Source organism: Scyliorhinus torazame, chromosome 6 (assembly GCF_047496885.1).
Source record: "Scyliorhinus torazame isolate Kashiwa2021f chromosome 6, sScyTor2.1, whole genome shotgun sequence".
In the NCBI taxonomy this organism is placed as follows: Eukaryota; Metazoa; Chordata; class Chondrichthyes; order Carcharhiniformes; family Scyliorhinidae; genus Scyliorhinus; species Scyliorhinus torazame.
Window position 1 is genome coordinate 156,714,817 of NC_092712.1, and position 21,795 is coordinate 156,736,611.

Here is a 21,795-nt window from a genome sequence, read left to right on the forward strand (position 1 = left end):
TGAAAAACGTGAACCAGGCGGATGGGCTGCAGTGGGGAGCCGAGGAGGTGAGTAGCCATCATCCCTCACAGGCAATGAGCCCGGGGGCACTGGGTATGCTACCCCTGTGCTCGGGGAGGGGTGTGATGGGCCACCGAGGGGGGGGTTGCACCCTCTGTTGGGGGTGGGCTGTCATGAGGGGCTATGGGTGTTGGTTCTGGGGAAGTTCCCTGCGGGGCAGTGGGGAGGGGGGGTGGGTGGGGGCGGACATGCACGAGTCCACCATGGCAACCCTGGGCCATGTGTTTCCATTGCGGGGGCAACCCAGGTCTTGCCTGTCTGTCCCACTGACCACCCACAACTCCCACTGACCACAAAGGCCTCTTTATGTGCGGCTAAAGGCTACTGCTATACGGGAATTGACAATTGAGGTTAAGTGAGCACTTCACACATCCCAAGTGGTCCTGGTGGGTGGGCAGGCTACGTGGCATGTGTGGCTCATTGCCTAGCATCCCAATCACACCTTGATGCATGGAAACTGTGCTTCAACACTGCATGAGGCAGCACCACAGACACGGCGATCAACCTTCGATCACACAGGGGAAGGGCCCCAACCCTGGGCTCACATCCGCAGCTGGATGTGTTTTGTAAGGGCCACGAAGAATCCAGCATGAGTTTTAAGGATACAAAGTAATAACATTTATTTACTATAACATATATACATAACAGTAGCAGTAACTTCCCTTGCTACATACTCCTTCCTGCTGGTTCGTGAACTGGCCAGCTTTATTTATACTAGGAGTTTACTAGTGGTTTCTCCGCCCCCCTCATTGGGGAAGCTCATACTCCCACAGGATTGTGGGATAGTCATTAGTCCCCAGCCAATGGTAAGTAGGCAGGTGAGAACATCCCTCCCCCCCAAAGTCCAAGGAATCCACCGAAGACCCTGGCGAAGAAGGGCGTCGGACTCGTTTGGCCGCAGGCCGGACACCATTTGCACGCGGCGCTGGATCAGGCGGCGTGTAACGAGACGGAGACCGGCGCTTCCGTGATGAACGGCGCAACGGTTGTACATCCACGGCCCGTGGACCCGAGGATTCCCCCTCTGATGCATCCTGTGTCTCCATCTCGGAGTCAGAGTCTGCTGCCTCCGTCATGTCAGCGTCTCTATCTCCATTCAGTCCCGTAACAACCTGCGAGTGAGGCACCAGTGGAAGATTGTGAGGACTACCTTCCCTTGTCTCTGGTCTCTGCGGCTGTAGAAATGAGCTCCGGGGGCGGGGAATCTTTTGAGGGGATAGTCTTCTGGACTGAACGTGGTCTACATGTTTTCGCTGGAGACGACCCTGGGCTTGCACTTGGTAAGATATAGGGCCCGTTTGGCGAAAGATTACATGAGGAACCCATTGGGCACCACCAGCAAATTTCCGAACGAACACTGGGTCACCGGGCACAAACTGCCGAATCGGCCGATGCCGAGAAAATCCCTGTCCCTGCCGTTCTTGTGTGCGGCGTACTTTTGCGCCAATGTCCGGGAAAACCATACTAAGGCGGGTGCGAAGTCTCCAGCCCATTAGGTGTTCTGCGGGAGCTACCCCAGTCACTGCATGAGGGGTGGTCCTGTACGTAAACAAAAAGCGAGCCAGTCTCGTGTCCATTGATCCGGAAGACTGCTTCTTTAGGCCTCTTTTGAATGTCTGCACTGCGCGCTCTGCCAACCCATTTGAAGCCGGGTGGTAAGGGGCAGTGCGGATATGGCAGATGCCGTTCATCTTCGTGAACCTCGCAAACTCCTCACTCGTGAATGGAGTGCCGTTATCCGTGACCAGCACCTCGGGGAGGCCATGCGTACTAAACGATAAATGCATCTTTTCAATTGTTGCGCAGGATGTTGTCCCCTGCATCTTATGCACCTCTAGCCATTTGGACTGGGCGTCAATTAGTAGAAGGAACATGGATCCTTGAAAAGGGCCTGCGAAATCTGCATGCAAGCGTGCCCAAGGCCGCCCTGGCCATTCCCAGTGATGTAGGGGCGCGGCCGGCGGAAGCTTCTGATGCTCCTGGCAAATGGAGCAGGTTTGGGCCACCTTCTCAATGTCGGTGTCGAGGCCTGGCCACCAGACATAACTCCGGGCCAACATTTTCATTTTGGTCACACCTGGATGCCCATTGAGCAAGTCTGTTAGTATCAGCTCCTGGCCTTTTTCCGGGACAATCACACGCGGCCCCCACAAGCGGATGCCGTCTTCCACGCTGAATTCTGACAGCTTGGAGGAAAATGCCCGCAACCCGCCTGGGAGCTGTCTATGCTGCCCACCATACAGGACTATGTGCCGAACCTTTGACAGGACTGGCTCCGTCTGGGTCCACTCACGGATCTGTGATGCCGTGACAGGCAAGGTGTCCATAAAGTTTAGGGTTGCAACCACCTCACCGGTCGTGGGGGTCGACATGGGGCCGGTCGATAAAGGCAATCGGCTCAGTGCATCGGCATTTGCTATCTGCGTACCTGGTTTGTGCTCCAGAGAATACTCGTATGCAGCAAGCAACAAAGCCCAGCGCTGGATCCGTGCAGAAGCAATGGGCGGTATTGGCTTATCCTCTCTGAAAAGTCCCAGCAGGGGCTTATGATCAGTCACGACAGTGAAATGGCGGCCGTACACGTACTGGTGGAAGCGTTTCACCGCAAAAACCACTGCCAGGCTCTCCTTCTCGATCTGCGCGTACTTTTTCTCCGCTGCAGTCAATGTGCGGGAGGCGAAAGTTATCGGTCGCTCGGCCCCATTCTCCATCTTGTGGGACAGGATGGCCCCAATACCATACGGGGATGCATCACATGTAACGAGCAAAGGCTTTCCAGGATCATAGTGGGTTAGTAACCCAGACGACGACAATTGTTGCTTTACCCGCCGGAAAGCGGTTTCTTGCGGCTGACCCCAAACCCAGGTGTGATTTTTCTTTAGCAGAAGGTGCAAAGGGGCCAGCGTAGTTGCCAGATTGGGGAGGAATTTCCCGTAACAGTTTACGAGACCGAGAAAAGAACGAAGATGCGAAGTGTCAGTCGGGGCGGGGGCATGTTGAGTTGCACGCACCTTCTCTGCGATGGGGTGCAGACCTTCGCGGTCCACCCGATAACCTAGGTAGACTACTTCCTTTGCCTGAAATACGCACTTTGTGCGACGTAAACGGACTCCAGCCTCCGAAAGGCGTCTAAGGACAGCCTCCAGATTTTCCAAATGTTCCTGCTCCGATGTCCCTGTAATCAAAACGTCATCTAGGTCGACAGCCACACGTGGTAAACCTCTCAAAATGCCCTCCAGAACACGTTGAAAAATTGCGCAGGCAGAGGATACTCCAAAGGGCAACCGTGTATATTCATACAGGCCCCGGTGTGTATTAATCGTTACATATGGTCGGGAGGCAGGGTCCAGCTCCAACTGCAAGTAGGCGTGACTCATATCTAATTTTGTGAACGAGAGTCCACCTGCAAGTTTCGCGTAGAGATCCTCTATGCGAGGCATTGGATATCGGTCGAGTCGGGAAACCATATTCACTGTAGGTTTATAGTCGCCACACAAGCGAACTGTGGCATCTGGCTTCATTACAGGTACAATTGGTGCTGCCCAGTCAGCAAAACGGACGGGCCTGATAATACCCAAACTCTCCAAACGAGTGAGCTCCCCTTCTACCTTCTCGAGCAAGGCGTAAGGCACTGGGCGCGCCCGGAAATAGCGCGGCGTGGCTCCTGGTTCAACTTGGATACGGGCTACGGCCCCTTTTATTTTCGCCAAACCAGGCTGGAATACATATGGGTATCGTCCTAGCACCTCAGTCAACCCTTCAGAAACTGTTTGGAGGATGTGCTGCCATTGCAACCGCAAATGGCGCAGCCAGTCCCGACCCAACAGGCTGGGCCCATGGCCGCGCACCACGATAAGTGGGAAACGCCCCTCCTGGCGTCCATAGACAACAGGGGTCATTGTAGTTCCTACAATGTCCAGTGGTTCCCCCGTGTAGGTGGCCAACCTGGCCTGTGAGTCGGTTAATGTAAGGGTCTGTATACCCTGCTTGATGCGGTCGAATGTCCTCTGGGCGATCACGGAGACCGCTGCGCCAGTATCCAACTCCATCTCAAGCGGGTGGCCATTGACCCGTACTGTCACCTTAATGGGGGCCACACGGGGAGCTGCCACACAATGCAGCTGCAGGCAGTCGTCCTCCGTCTCCACGTCCTCAGGAGTAGTCGCCGCAGGTTCATCCACATGGAAGGTACGGCCTCTGGGCTGGTCCCAGTTACGGCCCCTGGGCTGGTCCCAGTTACGGCCCCTGGGCTGGTCCCAGTTTTGGTCGGAACGACGGCGCCTCTGGCGCCCCCAGGACCGCCGTCCGCGACGGTGTCGGCGCCTACAAGTCTGACACGGACATGTCTCCTCATCCATTGGCTCTGGAGAAGGCTCCCTTCGGGGAGGAATGTCCGACGGCCACTGGTGTCGGTCCGGACGTTGCCTCGCCCAAGGTACCGCAGGAGTGCGGGGGGACATTTTCGGACGGAAGGGGTTGCGCCCCAAGGCATGCACTTCCATTCCCTGTAGCTCCTGTACTCCTCGCTCTGCGCTCTCTCGGGACACTACTATTTGAATGGCCTGTTGAAAAGTCAATGTTGGCTCCGCTAACAACTTTCTCTGGGTGGCCGCATTGTTAATACTGCAAACCAAACGGTCGCGTAACATTTCTGACAAGGTCTCACCATAGTCATAGTACTCCGCAATCCTGCGTAGCCTGGATAGAAAATCGGCAAGGGATTCTCCAGGGGTCCTCTCAGCAGTATTAAACCGGTAATGCTGGACTATCGTGGACGGGGTTGGGGTAAAATGATGCCCCACTATATTCACAAGTTCATCAAACGTTTTGGTGTCCGGCGCAGCTGGGTACGTAAGGCTCCTAATCACCCCAAATGTATGCGGGCCGCAGGCGGTGAGCAATATGACCACCTGGCGCTCATTTTCGGTGATATTGTTTGCCCGGAAATAGTAACGCATCCGTTGTGTGTACTGGTTCCAGCTTTCCAGCGCAGCATCAAAAACATCCAAACATCCGTACAGAGGCATGGTGTAATAGAAAACAACTTCCAACCTGTATCCAACAAAAATCCAGGGAGGTGGCTTCAGCAGTGTAGACAGCTATTCACTTTAACCTTCGTTGCCAGTTTTGTAAGGGCCACGAAGAATCCAGCACGAGTTTTAAGGATACAAAGTAATAACATTTATTTACTATAACATATATACATAACAGTAGCAGTAACTTCCCTTGCTACATACTCCTTCCTGCTGGTTCCTGAACTGGCCATCTTTATTTATACTAGGAGTTTACTAGTGGTTTCTCCGCCCCCCCTCATTGGGGAAGCTCATACTCCTACAGGATTGTGGGATAGTCATTAGTCCCCAGCCAATGGTAAGTAGGCAGGTTATAACAATGTGATTGGGCAGGGCGTGGGGCATCTCTAGGGGGATGGGGTATGGGATTGCTGGTCGGCCCACATTGCAGAACAAAAAGCCAGAGGTGCCATACTGGTTGTGTTGAGGATATTTTAATGTTCCTCGTCCAAGTGCACATCAGTGCCCCACTATCCTGATGGTGCCACCCCACTATCCCTGCCTTCCCTCGCTTCCCCCCTCAAACCACCCACAAATCCCCATCCCCCTCCTCCCAATGCACACTCCACTCCTTGCCCCCCCGCCCCACTGCCTTCAGTGATCCTTAATGTGCTTTGCCCTCCTAGCTCTACCCTATTTCATAGATTTCATAGAATTTACAGTGCAGAAGGAGGCCATTCAGCCCATCGAGCACCCTACCCAAGGTCAACACCTCCGCCCTATCCTGATAACCTAGTAACCCCACCCAACACTAAGGGCAATTTTGGACACTAAGGGCAATTTATCATGGCCAATCCACCTAACCTGCACATCTTTGGACTGTGGGAGGAAACCGGAGCACCCGGAGGAAACCCACGCACACATGGGGAGGATGTGCAGACTCCCCACAGACAGTGACCCAAGCCGGAATCGAACCTGGGACCCTGGAGCTGTGAAGCAATTATGCTATCCACAATGCTACCGTGATGCCCTATGTCAAGTCTATCCCCAGGATGCACATCCCGAGGCCTTGGATGCCCCTTACGGGGGTCCTCTGGGGGCTCTGGGGTGGGGCCCAGTGGATTCACATGTTTTCATAATGCACTGACCTCCGCATTGGTGATCCCTCGGTCTTTGGCCACCCCCTAACCTCCAGGGCCAGTGTCTCAAAGGTCGCGAGGATTCTAATGCCCAGCACCCGTCCGCTGGGCTGGGCCCTCTCCCGGCAATTGTGGGAGAGCTTCTGTGTGGTTCACAGCGGATAGGGGTGTGTGAAGGGAGGGTTAGGCTAATGGGAGGGTTGGGGTGAAGGGAGGAGGTGAAGGGTAGGTTGGGGGGTTGGCAGATGCAGGGTTGGAGGACTGGTCGTGTTGCGGGCTAGGAAGGTTTCGAGGGGCAGGGGTGGTGTTAACTCACCTGTGCTGCCCGGTGTAAGTCGTTGACATTCTTGCGGCACTGTATGCCAGTCCTCCTGGTCACATTCCCCGAGCTTACAGCCGCCGCCACTTTGTCCGAGGCGGCACTGGCTGCCCTGTAGCTCACCCTCCGGGACCCTCGGGGAACAGGATATCTATCCTTGCCTCCACCACATCTAGGAGCCTCCCCAGGTCCCCGTCTCTAAACGTTGGGGCCGTTCGTCTCAGCAACATGGCTGCGAGCTGAGTGGGGTTGGCTGAGCAAGTGCTGTTTAAATACTGCTCGACCTTGTTAGCGGGGGGCTGATGAGCGCGGTCCTGGCGAATTGGCTGGTGAGTCTTCATTTGCGGCATGAAACCCGTGAGGCCTTGTTAAATGGACCAATTAATGTTGAATAGCATTGTCGAGCATCGGGAAGCTCGTAGCAGTTCCTGCTCGCTACCACACTTAGAAATCTTTCTGGAGATTCGCTCCCTTAAGGTTTTTACTAACAAACATGCTCTTATGTAACAAGTAAACAATTGATTGTAGATCATGACAACCATACAACTTCCAAAAATGAACAGAATAGTGATGGTGATATTATAAACAGTTGTTATGCCTCCTATTCTCTGGGTTTAAACAGTGCAGTGGTTATTCTGCAGACCCATGTTTTCTCCTGTAGATGGTGGTAGTTATCTTGACATCAGCAGCTGGATTTTGTATTTCTTTTACAAGTGTTGTTATCTGAGGGTACTCAAGTCACAGAAAATCAAAATTAAGGAATTCAGAAGAGGTTAACATGAGGCAAATGCAATTTCAGACTACTTCAACCAATTTAAGTACTTTAACCTCAAACTCTGAGGGTGGTATTTTATTAAGCAAATTTTGGTCTCTCCCTCCAGCTGGAGAGGCTCACGTCACCTCTTTTATGGAAGGCCCGCCAAATAAAATGGAACTCAGGTACCTAACTAGATGATGGTGGGCCTTTCCCGGGATCCAGAACTCCAGGGATAGAAGTCCCGCACACCGAGATCGGCTGGCTAATCAGAGGCTGGAAGCTCTATTAAGCAGCAGCGCCACTCAGAAGGCAGTGTTTCCTGGTGGATTTCAGGCCACAGCTGAATGATAGCGGGAGGGGGTCACAGGGAAAGTGGGGGAGGTAGCAAGGGTAGGGCAGTGGCGCTGAGTGGCATCTCCACTTCCTGATGCTGGGTCCCTCAATCAAGCACTGACTGCCTTTAAATGAGGGGTACTTTGGGAGCCTATTAGCAACCATGTTGGCTTTTGTTGCTCCTCAGATGGCCAATGCCCCACATCATTGGGTTAATGCCAGCATTAATTGCCCACTGAATGGCTTCAATTGGCTGTGGGGCAGGAAGGCTGTCCACAAGAGTGGAGATTGAAAGGTGGTTGAATCCCCACCTGCTCCCTGATTAAATGCCCTGACATCAAACCCCCCACAGGGGAAGCATGAAATTCTGCCCAGAAAGTCTTTTAACCACAAAATGGGCCCCTAAGTAAAAATGGAGTCCAAGTACCCCTTCTCTAATACTTAATCACTCCGACTGAAAATGTTGTTTTTAATCTATTCTAAATTAGTTTTTCACCAAATTATTTATCTTCTCTAGCCTCAGTACACTTTGCAAAATCAGACTGTTTTCCTTTATCTATATCATCTGATATTTTAAACAATTTAATGTAATTCCTTTAACATTCCTAATACTAGATTGGTGTTGTACAATTAGATTTTGTGCTGACCAAACTTGTGACGAATCATGGGCGGATTTCTCCACTGGCAGGATTCTCCGTTTTGCCGGTGCCCGGAGGTTTCCTGACGGCGTGGGGCTGCCCCACAATGGGAAATCCCATTGACCGGCCGGCGTAACGGAGAATCCCGCCGGCGGGTCGAGGCAGAAATGTGGCGCGGCAGGGCGGACAATCCAGCCCAATATTTTCCAGTTTTACTTATTCATTCTCAGCATGTGAAAGTCACTGGCAAGGCCAGCATTTATTGGTCATTTCTTATTGCTCTGGAGCAGTTAGTGGTGAACCACTTACAACTGAAAGGTGTGCTAGGTCACTTCAGAGGGCAGTTAGGAGTAACCACATTGGCGTTGTGGTACCATCAATTCACTGCAAGACGATAAGAACAAGTGAACAGAGGCTTTATTAACCGAGACTTTGCCTGCCTGTGAGTTCAGTAACAATGAGTGCTGCCTACAGGTGGCCAGGTCTATATACAACCCGGGGGGGGGAGGCGGAGCCCACCGGGGCTCCTGTACAATACATGGTAGAAGATCGTATTACTATTTCCTGGTCATAAGCCATAGTACTATACAGACAGGGTAGATCGTATTACCATTTCCTGGCCATAGGTCACAGTACTAAACAGACAGTTTATACTATGGTGAATACATTCACCACATTCACCCCTTGTTAAAAAATTGAAGTCCGGCGGGGGTGAAGTGGGGTCATCATATATTCAGTCTGTCTGGAGGCCGGATTGTTCTTTTGGACATCCTCAGCTCTGGCGGTGCGGCGGGTGCGGGCGTTGCAGTTGATGACTCCGAGAGCGTGTTGTCTGGAGCTTCGGTCCGGCGTGTCGGCGTCGGTTGAGGGGAGGGTGTAGGCAGGGGGGTGGTGGATGGCAGCAGTGTAGGTGTGGGACAGTACAGGAGCCCTAGGGGGGGCGCAAGGAACGTGGGGGGTGGCGGTAGGCGGCGGGGGGGGGGGCGCGTTGGCCGGGAGACCAGTGGGCGCCAGGTCCCGTAGGGAGACCGTATCTTGCCGTCTGTCTTGGTGCGCGACGTAGGCATATTGGGGGTTGGCGTGCAGCAGCTGGACCCTCTCGACCAGGGGGTCGGTCTTATGGCTCCTCGTATGCTTCCGGAGAAGGACGGGCCCTGGAGTTGTCAGCCAGGATGGAAGCGAGACCCCGGACTTCCTAGGAAAGACAAACACACGGTCGTGAGGGGTCTCATTTGTGGCCGTGTAGAGGAGCGACCTAATGGAGTGGAGCGCGTCGGGGAGGACCTCCTGCCAGCGGGGAATCGGGAGACTTCTAGACCAGAGGGCAAGAAGGACGGCCTTCCATGCCGGCGCGTTCTCCCTCTCACCTGCCTGTTTCCTTGCGGGTCCTAGCTCGTCGTCCTGCGCGGGGCGATGCCCTTACTGAGCAAGTACTGACGCAACTCATTGCTCATAAACGATGTGCCCCGGTCACTGTGGATGTATGCAGGGAATCCGAACAGGGTGAAGATGCCTTGCAGTGCCTTCATAACAGTGGCCGGGGTTATGTTGGGACAAGGGACAGCGAAGGGGGAGCGGGAGTACTCATCAATGACGGTCAGGAAGTATATATTGCGGTTGGGGGGGGGGGGGGGGGGTTGTTGAAGTCAATACTGAGGCGCTCAAAGGGCCGGGAGGCCTTTACCAGATGAGCCTTGTCTGGCCGATAGAAGTGCGGTTTGCACTCTGCGCAGACGTGGCAGTCCCTGGTCATGGCCCTGACCTCCTCGGTGGAGTAGGGCAGGTTGCGGGCCTTAATAAAGTGGGTAAGCCGAGTGACCCAGGGTGACAGAGATCATGTGGATAGCCCAAAGTCAGTCATCTTACACGCTGGCGCATGTGCCGCGGGACAGGGCATCTGGGGGCTCGTTGAGCTCCCCAGGACGATACTTGACATCATAATTGTAGGTGGAGAGTTGATTTTGTCATTTTTAATTTTGCCCCGTTGTGCGTTGTCGAACATAAAGGCTACCAACTGTTGGTCGGTGATGAGGGTGAACCTCCTACCGGCTAGGTAGTGCTTCCAATGCCGCACAGCTTCCACGATGGCTTGAGCTTCCTTCTCGACAGAGGAGTGTCGGATCTCAGAGGTGTTGAGGGTTCGGGAAAAGAAGGATACTGGCCTGCCCGCCTGGTTGAGGGTGGCGGCCAGGGCGAAGTCTGACGTATCGTTCTCTACCTGGAAGGGGACGGACCCATCCACCGCGTGCATTGTGGCCTCAGTGATATCGGCCTTGATGCGGCTGAAGGCCGAGCAGGCCTCAGCCGTCAGGGGGAATATCGTGGCTTCGATAAATGGGCAGGCTTTGTCCGCATAGTTGGGGACCCACTGGGCGTAATAGGAGAATAGGCCCAGGCATCGTTTGAGCGCCTTGAGGCTGTGGGGAAGGGGAAGTTCCGTGAGGAGGCGCATGCGGTCAGGGTCGGGCCCTGGGACTCGTTTTTCCACGACATAGCCGAGGATGGCTAGCTGGGTTGTACGGAAAATGCACTGCTCCTTGTTATATGTGAGGTTGAGGGATTCGGCGGTTTGGAGGAAACTCTGAAGGTTGGCGACGTGGTCCTGCTGATCATGGCCGCAGATGGTGACATTGTCCAAGTACGGGAACGTGGCCCACAGCCCGTACTGATCCACCATTCGGTCCATCATTCTCTGGAAGACCGAGACCCCATTGGTGACGCCAAAAGGGACCTTGAGGAAGTGGAAGAGTTGGCCGGCTTCTTCAAAAGCCGTTTAGTGGCAATCGTCCGGGCGGATCGGGAGCTGGTGGTAGGCTGATTTCAGATCTACCGTGGAGAAAACCCGGTATTGCGCGATTTGGTTGACAATCTCCGCAATGCGGGGGAGGGGGTACGCATCCAGTTGCGTGAACCGGTTATGGTTTGGCTGTAGTCCACAACCATCCGATTCTTTACCCGGTCCTGACAACTACCACTTGTGCCCTCCAGCGGCTGTTGCTGGCCTCGATGACACCCTCCCTCAAGAGGCTCTGGACCTCTGACTTGGTAAAAGACATGTCTTGTGCACTGTACCGTCTGCTCCTGGTGGCGACGGGTTTACAGTCGGGGGTGAGGTTCATGAAGAGCGGTGTGGCGGGGGCGACCTTAAGGGTCGCAAGGCTACATACAGTGAGAGGGGGTAGGGGTCTGCTGAACTTTAGCGTCAGGCTTCGGAGACTGCATTGGAAGTCTAGTCCAAGCAGTAGTGGGGCGCAGAGGTGAGGGAGGACATACAGTTTAAATTGGGTGTCCTCTGAGCCCTGTATCGGGAGGTTCGCAACACAGTTCCCCCGGATCTGTACTGAATGGGATCCGGAGACGAGGGAGATTGTCTGGGTCGCGCGGTATATGTGGAGGGAGCAGCGCCTTCCCGTGTCGGGGTGGACGAAACTCTCAGTGCTCCCGGAGTCGAAAAGACAGGGGGTCTCGTGCCCATTGACCCAGACGACCATCATTGAATTTTTCAGGTGCTTTAGCTGCGACTGGTCGAGGGTGACGGCGCCGAGCTACGGGTAGTCTGCGTGGTCGGAGGTATCGGAGTCACAAGATGGCGGTCCCCACGAGTCGCACGTGTCGGACTGCGTGAAAGATGGCACCCCACACGAGTTGCACGAGGCGGATGATGCGTCTGAAGGGGGCGTTCCCGGCCGACATGCAGCCACATTGTGGGGTCTGCGGGCCTGTGAGTCCATGGATCGGGCCTGGTACGCTTTCTACTTCGGGGCTTTATGTCGGGCCAGGCAGACTCTGGCAAAATGTCCCTTTTTGCTGCAGTCGTTGCATGTTGCGGTGCGGGCTGGGCAACGCTGCCGGGGGTGTTGGTCCTGACCGCAGAAGTAGCACGGCGGACCCCCGGTCTGGACGGGCAGCCGCGCGGCACAAGCCTGTGACGTAGTCGGACCTGGCGAGGGCCGTGTCGGTGGTGCCCACGAGGGGTTCGCTGGGTCTGCGGGAAACACGCCGAGGCTCTGGTAGGCCACCTCTAATGAGTTGGCTAGTTTTACCGTGTCCTGCAGGTCCGAGGCCCCGTTTTCCAGCAGTCGCTGCCTGACGTAGTTAGACCGGACCCCAGCCACATAGGTGTCCCGGATTTGCAGCTTCATGTGCCCCTCGGCCTTCACATCCTGGTAGTTGCAGTTTCTGGCGAGTAGGGTCAGGTTCTCCAGGTACTCGTCCAGCGATTCCCTGGCGCATTGACGGCGGGTAGTGAGAAGGTGCCGCGCGAACACCTCATTTACGGGCTTCACGAAACGCTCCTTCTGCATCGTGACAGCCGCATCGTACGTGTTGGCTTTCTCAATCATCACGGAGATTTGATGGCTCACCCGGGTGTGGAGAAGGTGAAGCTTGAGGGCGTCGGAGAGAGGCGTTTCAGAGGAGTCAAGGTAGGCCTCAAAACAGCGGAGCCAGTGGGAGAAGATCTCCTTAGCTTCTGTTGCTCGTGCGTCGGGGTCGAGTTTATCAGGCTTTAGAGCGGCTTCCATAGCGATGTCTTCGGTTAATAAATTGTTGTACCATCAATTCACTCCAAGACGATGAGAACAAGTGAACAGAGGCTTTATTAACCGAGAACTTGCCTGCCTGTGTGTTCAGTAACAATGAGTGCCGCCCACAGATGGCCAGGTCTATATACAGCCCCGGGGAGGGGGGGGTGGAGCCAGAGGCGGAGCCCACCGGGGCTCCTGTACAATACATGGTGGTAGATCGTATTACTATTTCCTGGCCATAGGCCACAGTACTAAACAGACAGTTTATACTATGGTGAATACATTCACCACAAGCGTGGAGTCACAAATAGGCCAGAGTGGATAAGGACAGCAGATTTCCATCCCTAAAGGACATTCATGAACCAGATGGATTTGCATGCAGCCCAATAGTTTCATGCTCACTATTACTGAGTCTAGCTTTTAATTCTAGATTTATTAATTAATTGGATTTAAATTCCCCCAGCTGCCGTGATGGGATTTTGAACTCATGTGCCCAGATCATTAATCTGGGTTTTTGGATTACTAGTCCAGTAACATTACCATGATGCTACTATCCCCTTGATACAAAATATATGAAATATTAATAAAATCAATGTGCAATCTTTTGGAAGTCGGTTTGAGGTTTTAACCATCAGAAATCAAAGTCAATACACTCACTGTCAGAGCTCGGAGAACCGCTTCAAAAGGGTTTTGCAATCCAACTGTTCTGGAAAGGAAGTCTGCTGTGTACACTCTTAATGTGTGGTGACAACCTGGGCGGGATTCTCCCAGCCCTGCAGCGGGCTGGAGAATCCCCACGAACGGACCACGCCGCCCCGGCGCCGGCACGCGATTCTCAGCAGTGCGGAGAATCGGCAACATTGGCGCCAGGGTGGTTGGAATGGCGCCGGTCACAGGCCGCTCTACGCGGCCAGCCTGCTGATTCTCCGGCCTGGATGGGCTGAGCGGCCAGAAGAAAAATGCCGAGTCCCGCGGCGCCGTTCTAACCTGCTCTGGGCTGACGGGACCTCGGCGTGTCAGGGTCGGGTGACCGCCTGTGGGGGGGAGGTGGGTCCGACCCGGGGGGGGGGGGGGTGTGGCCTGGCCCACGATCGGGGCCCACCGGTCGGCAGGCCGGCCTCTGTGGCTGAGGGCCTCCTTTCCTACGCGCTGGCCCCTGTAGTCCTGCGCCATGTTGCGTCGGGGCCGGCACGTTGAAGGAGGCCACTGCGCATGCGTATGTTGGCGCCGGCACCACTGCGCATGTCGTCGTTGGCGCCGGTGCAACTGCGCATGCGCGGAGCCCACGGCGCACAGTTCGCACCGGGATTTGCAGCTGGAGCGGCGCGAACCGCTCCAGCGCCGTGCTGGCCCCCTATAGGGGCCAGAATGAGACATGGGAGCGGTCCGTTCACACCGTCGTAAAATGCGACGGCGTTTGCGATGGCGTGGACACTCTGCTGCGGGATTGGAGAATCCCGCTCACAGTTAGCCAAACCGTTCTGGTTCTGTGCGCTCCAGTTTTTAAAAAGAAACAAATTTCTTCAAAACTAAGCTGCCTCTATATTATCAGAATTGATATATTAGGAGAGTTGGGAAGTGGAAAAGAATCAATAAATCTCGACATGTTGGTTTCTGCACTCTGACTCTTACCATGCTTACTATCTGTCCCTCGCCACTTCCAAACACAGTGGGCTGGATTCCCCCAAAATGAGACTATGTCCCCACGCCGGAATAAAAACGGTGGAGTTTTACTCCCGAAATTCCTGTAAAAAAGATTAACTAATTCAATGCCCTGAGGGGGCTAGCAGGGACCCGGAGTAAATAGCTGCAGATACCTGCACCATCCCTGCTAGAGCAGCACGGTAGCACAAGTGGATAGCACTGTGGCTTCACAGTGCCAGGGTCCCAGGTTCAATTCCCCGCGAGGTCACTGTCTGTGCGGAGTCTGCACGTTCTCCCCATGTCTGCGTGGGTTTCCAACGGGTGCTCCGGTTTTCTTCCAGAGTCCAAAGACATGCAGGTTAGGTGGATTGGCCATGCTAAATTTCCCTTAGTGACCAAAATTACCCTTAGTGACCAAAAAGGTGAGGAGGGGTTATTGGGTTACGGGGATAGGGTGGAAGCGAGGGCTTAAGTGGGTCGGTGCAGACTCGATGGGCCGAATGGCCACCTTCTACACTGTATGTTCTATGTTCTAAACGGGCCCCCCACACTTCCGGTTCAGAGTCCATGTATGCGTTCGGAGGCAGCCTCCAGCGGCCACGCCGAGCTCCATGGCGGATTTGGACCGCGGAGCCAGTCAGAGAAAGGAGACCCCCCCAGATCGGCCACGTGCCCGAGCATCAAACCGTGTGGATTTAATCCCCGGCCTCTGATGCTCCCGCCCCCAACCAGGGTGGCCACAGACTGAGTCCGCCGCCATCACGCCAGCATCCCGACTGGCAATAGGTGGTTAGTTCCACGTCGTCGGGAACTTAGTCGGTCGGGAAGGGAGGAATGTTGGGCAGGCCTCTGTCAATGGGCCCCCCGTCGCGCGGTGTACTCCGTGGTCACGCCGATTTTCAGGGCCCAGAGAATCGCCGGACTGGCGGCGGGCCCAAATACGGTTTGAAAGTGGATTCTCCGCCCCGCGCCGGCCACGATTTTGGCGCGAGGGTGGGAAGAATCAAGCCCAGTGTCTGGACATTGAATAGACCTTTTGGCTCATAGCTAACCTCCTGTAATCCCTCCTTTTACATCATAATGCCATTCCTTTCAATTGCAATAGATCTATTGGGATAAAAGGTGAATACCTTTGGGTGTTGCTGCACCATCCCAGCTTTCCAGATTTGTACAGTGTTGGATTTTCTCCAGTGTTAGACGTCTGCTTCTAGCTTCCCTGCATCAAATGCAGTCCACATCGAACCAGTCAGCCTAACACATCATGGTACAGGAGTGATACTGATATTGACGTACCTACCTCGAGTGAATCAGCATTGACCAGCAAGCAGCCATCCGGTGAAATGGAAAATATCCAGCCTCCTCCGCATCTCCGGCAACCTCGGCGCCAATTGGAAGATCTTCAAGAAAAAGTTCCTCTTGTACATTGAGGCCTCTGACCTCGAAGCAGCATCGGATGCCAGGAAGATCGCGCTATTTCTCTCCACTGCGGGGGACCACGCCATCCACATCTACAACTCCCTTACGTTCGCTGACGGCGAAGACAAAACAAAATTCAAAACAGTCCTGCTGAAGTTTGACAGCCACTGCGACATTGAGGTGAATGAGAGCTTTGAACGGTACGTTTTCCAGCAGAGGCTTCAGGGTAAGGATGAACCTTTTCAGTCCTTCGTGACCAATCTCCGCATCCTAGCGCAGTTATGTAACTATGACTCGACGGCTGATTCCATGATCCGGGATCAGATCGTTTTCGGGGTCCACTCCGACTCCCTTCGGCAGCAGCTCCTGAAAGTCAAACAGTTGACCCTCTCTGTCGCTATCGAGACGTGCGTTGTCCATGAGCATGCTATGAATCGTTACTCCCACATCAGGGCGGCAGAAACTGCGAAGCTGGCCTCCCACAAGGCGGAACGGGTGCAGGCCATTGCACAAATGCAGGGCCTGAGCATCGAGGAGAGTGGCTGTTTCGCACGCTTTTCCAGCGTCCCTGCGCATGCGCGCCACGACCGAGTGGACAGCGAGGCCGACAACCCGACTGCGCAGGTGCGTACGTTCGACCGACTGCACTACGCATGCGCGATGGCGCACGGAACGCGCTGACGTCGGCATCATGACATGTCCGAATTGTAGCTCCGCCCATTTAAAGCGGCAATGTCCGGCAAAAGGACGTTGGTGTCTACAGTGTGGCAAGCTTGGCCACTACGCAGCCCTTTGCAGATCTGCTCCACCGCTCAGCAGCCAGCGATCCCAGCTGCGGCGCAGAAGTGTCCGCTCAATACAACAAGGCATGCCAGATTCTGATCCCGACAGCCCAACGGACCCTGATGCTGAGTGCCTCAAGTCCCCATACCGGGTGGGCATCATAACTACACATGCGTATCCTTCCACCACAACGACGAAACGCCTCTCGATCCTCAGTGTGGATCCCGACGATGAGTGATGTGCTGTCCTCACAGTTAAAAAGGCTCGCATCCGGTTCAAACTGGACACCGGCGCATTGGCAAACCTCATCTCAAAATCCGACCTCGCCATCATCCGCTCCAGACCAAGCATTCTTCCACCGGCCTGCCAGCTCCTTGACTACAATGGCAATGCCATAGCTGCTCGTGGCTTGTGTCAACTAGCGGTATCTAACAAGGCGATCAAGGTGACGCTGCGGTTTGAAATCGTCGGGCCTGACAGAGCGTCCTTGCTCGGTGCTCGTGCCTGCAAGCTCCTGCACCTGGTTCAGCGCGTCCACACCATGTCATCATCACCGGCGACGGCCTCGCCTGATGGTAACTTGCAAGCCGACATAGATAACATTATCACGCAGTACCACAGCGTGTTCGACGGAATGGGCACGCTCCCATACCGATATAAAATCCTGCTCAAGCCGAACACCACCCCTGTAATTCATGCAAGCCGGCACCCCTCAAGGATCATCTGAAAAAGCAATTACAGGACCTCCAAGACCAGGACATTGCCGACACAGTCCTCAACTGCCCTATCTGTCAGAAGTTTCAGCCAGCTCAACCCAAGGAAACGCTGCAACAGCACGAGATCGTGACCTCTTCGTGGTCCAAAGTCGATGTAGACCTTTTCCATGCCAAGGGGCGTGACTACGTACTCCTGGTCGACTACTTCTCCAGTTACCCAGAGGTGGTGAAACTGTCCGACCTCATGTCGAAGGCGGTAATCAAAGCCTGCCAAGAAACGTTCGCCAGGCACGGGATACCGCTCACGGTAATGAGCGACAACAGTCCTTGCTTTTACAGCCAGGAATGGTCTGATTTTGCACAGTCCTACAACTTCCGTCACGTAACCTCCAGTCCCCACTACCCGCAGTCAAACGGGAAGGCCGAGAAAGGGGTCCATATTGTAAAGAGGTTGCTGTGCAAAGCTGCAGACTCAGGCTCCGACTTCAACCTGGCGATGCTGGCATACAGGGCAATCCTACTGTCCACTGGGTTGTCTCCAGCGCAGATGCTCATAAATTGCACTCTGAGGACCACAGTTCCAGCCATCCACGTTCCAGACCTTGACCACCTCACGGTCTTACAAAAAATGCAGCAGTCACGGGCGCAATAAAAAGCCACATATGATGCTCATGCCGCGGATCTACCCGAGCTGGCCCCCAATGATCATGTTCGTGTCCAGTTTCCTGAGGGCGATCAAACAAATGGCCCCAAGATCGTTCCTTGTCCGCATGGCTGATGGCTCCCTGCTATGGCGCAACAGACGGGCATTGCGAAGAGTTTCACGTCCGCTACCTGACCGACGTGCCCTGCCGCCTACGATGCTTCCTCCGGACTTACCCTACCACGAGGCCACCGATCTACCAGCAATCCTGCTGGCCCACGCGACCACCATGATGGCAGCGATCCCGCCTATTCAAGTGCAGGTGGCTCCTGATCCACCTCTGTGGCGATCGACAAGAATTCGTCGCCCACCACAGAGACAAAATCTATAGACTGAACTCTTGTACATTTTGTAACTTCATCGCTTTAACCTCTGTAAATATTGTTTCGTTTGCCATGTATCTGCACTATCGACAGCTTCCTATGTATATACGTTCATCTAGACACCTTTTGTATATAGTCAGGCACACATATATATATATACGCTCACACACCCTAGTATTTATCTAAAAAAAAAGGGGGGGAGATGTAATAATATCTACTCATGTATATACTGAAGTGCAGACAGGCAGTGATTGACATACAGGACGACCAAAAAGCACACAACACAGTGCAGCCAATCACCAGACAGGACACTACCACTATAAAGCCAGAGGGCACTAGGTTTCCCGCTCTCTCGGGACCCAGCCACTAAGACAGTCAGGGTCCACGAGCTAGCACAGTGCAAACACCATGCGGTAGCGAGTAAGTCTGGTCAGGCTACTACAAGGTCTCCAGTCAGTTCAGTATAGTGTCGACCCACAGCTGAATATGTATATCAGTTCTATCGTTGAATAAAACAGTGTTGGATTTTCTCCAGTGTTAGACGTCTGCTTCTAGATTCCCTGCATCAAGTGCAGTCCACATCGAACCTACCTGCCTAACACATCAGGCATGATCCAGATAATTATGTTTAAGTGATCCATTAGGCTCAGTTAAATATATGCGGCCAATTTGAGTCGGCATTCAGCCAATGCCTGAGAGTCACTGGCCGCACCGGTGAGGCCTCAGCCGAGTGTCGATTGGTATTGATCTCCACAAGACGATACCAGGCGCAATGGTCACTCGGGGGTCTTGAAGGCTATTGGGGTCCCCCAGGTGGTCAGGGACAGGATAGCGTAGTATCGTGGCACTCTCCTTGCCACCTGGCAGTTCCAACCTGGCACTTCCAGGGTGCCTGCCTGGCACTGCCAAGATGGCAGGGGCACTGCCCAAGTGCCAAGCTAGCAGTTCCAGGGTGCCCACATGCCAGGTTGGCACTGAAGGGGGTATGAAGGGGTCTCATAAAGATTGAGGGTGAAGTGGGGGGGTCCTGGATGGGAAGAAAGCTCAAAAAGCGAGGTGTGGGGGCCTGAAAAGGAGGGCCCCTCAGCAACCCCATAGTGGGTTGTCATTACAGATGGAGGGTGGGGGTAATACCCATGTCTGCAGGGAGTAGCATTACCTGTGGGTGGGGTGATGGGGCCCTCATGCTCACTCTGAGACGGGGCACTCTTTTAAAACAGAGCCCCGATATCTGAGGAGCCAGTCTCGCTGGCGGGTTCAGCTCCCCATTGCTAGAATTTCAATTCAGATTGAGCGAGAAAAGACAAAGTGCCATACTAGAGTTTTAGCTTTGGGCAGAGGTAATTATACAGGCCTGAGGAAACAGTTGATCCAAGGAGACTAGGCACAAATAATTGAGGGTACGATAGTTGAGGAAAAATGGTGGATGATCAGGTGGATATTAAATACCACTCAATAGAAGTACATTCCTGAGAGTAAAAGGAACTGTAAAAGGGATAAAAACGTTCCATGGCTAAACAAGCCTCCCCCCCACCAGCCCGGGGGTAACCCCCGACCTGGAGCGACATGCCGGAAAATGGAAATGACTACTCACCTCCTCAGTTCCCCTCAGCAGCCATTGCGCAGCTTCACGCTTTTGAAAAGCAGCATTAAACGACCCCGCGTGATTTCTCGCTCGGGAGCTGGGTAAGTACTGGGAGGCCGTTACATTCAACATCAATCTCGTTGAAGAGATTGAAATTTATGCAAATTCAGGTTAATGATATGTGCCCCATATTTTGAGAGTCCGGAAATCAGCATCGGGAGTGGGCCGGTTACATAGTAAACTGATTCGCACTTGGTGCAAATCCAGATTTTGGCCTCTCCTGCTATTTAACAGGCACGCCAGATTTGCGCCGGGTGCAACGTGGTGGTTAAATTGTCCCCAAGGGCAGAACAGTGGTGCAGTGCTCAGCACTGCTGGCTATGGCACTGAGGACCCAGATTCGATCCCAGCCCTGGGTGTGGAGTTTGCACATTCTCCCCATGTGTCCGTGGGTTTCAACACCCCACAGCCCAAAGATGTACAGGTTAGGTGGATTGGCCACACTAAATTGCCCCTTAATTGGAAAAAAATAATTGGGTACTCTAAATTTATTTTTAAATAAAGAAATACATGTTCCCCATGATTTCCAGTTACTTTTACACGGTAGCACAGTGGTTAGCACTGTTGCTTCACAGCACCAGGCTCCTGGGTTTGATTCCGGCTTGGGCCACTGTCTTCGCGGAGTCTGCACGTTCTCCCCGTGTTTACGTGGGTTTCCTCTGAGTGCTCTGGTTTCCTCCCACAAGTCAGTGTACCTGAACAGGCGCCGGTGTGTGGCGACACGGGGATTTTCGCAGTAACTTCATTGCAGTGTTAATGTAAGCCTACTGTGACACCAGTAAAGATTATTATTATTCAGTCAATTGCAGCTCAAATAATGAAAACAAGAATAAGAGAAAGCCTTCCATCTTCATAATAGTCAACATTCTCAATCATGAAAGAAATAAAAAGACAACATAAAAAATATTATGCAACTGATAAATCAGATTATTCTTCACATGTAACGCTGACGATATTTTGCTCAGCCAATCGACACCATGTAGCATTCTTCCTGCCTGTTTTTCAGCTAATTGTGGCACATTCATAAGGCAGAATAAATAAAGCAAACACCAGTTAACACACTTACATGGACTATGAGCTCAAATAGCTTCTTGGCGAGGGAAAGCTGCACACAGGGGATTTGAAATAAAACATAAACCATATAACATTGTAATGAACTGTGTTTCAGCAGAATATCGAAGTTTAAGTATATTTTATTAATCTCCTACCATTAATGATCTATCAAATGTTAGTTTTTCCTTAGGGTTGATTAGAAGATGCTGCTGTGTCATTGACAAAAGTAAATGCCAAGATTATTGCACAGCAACAATTTACTGCAGAGCCCTTGAATTTGTTGCACAGAGCAAAGATGCTGCCCGTTTCAAGACCTTTTTTGAAGCTGAGTGCCTTTTTGATCTTCATAGAATCCCTACAATGCAGAAGGAGGCCATTTGACCCATCGAGTCTCCGAATCGAGCACACTATTTTCATTATTGCAGAAAATACGGAGGCATGGGATTCAGGGTGATTTAGCAGTTCGGATCAGAAATTGGCTAGCTGGAAGAAGACAAAGGGTGATGGTTGATGGGAAGTGTTCAGACTGGAGTCCAGTTACTAGTGATGTACCACAAGGATCTGTTTTGGGGCCACTGCTGTTTGTCATTTTTATAAATGACCTGGAGGAGGGCGTAGAAGGATGGGTGAGTAAATTTGCAGATGACACTAAAGTCGGTGGAGTTGTGGACAGTGTGGAAGGATGTTACAAGTTACAGAGGGACATAGATAAGCTGCAGAGCTGGGCT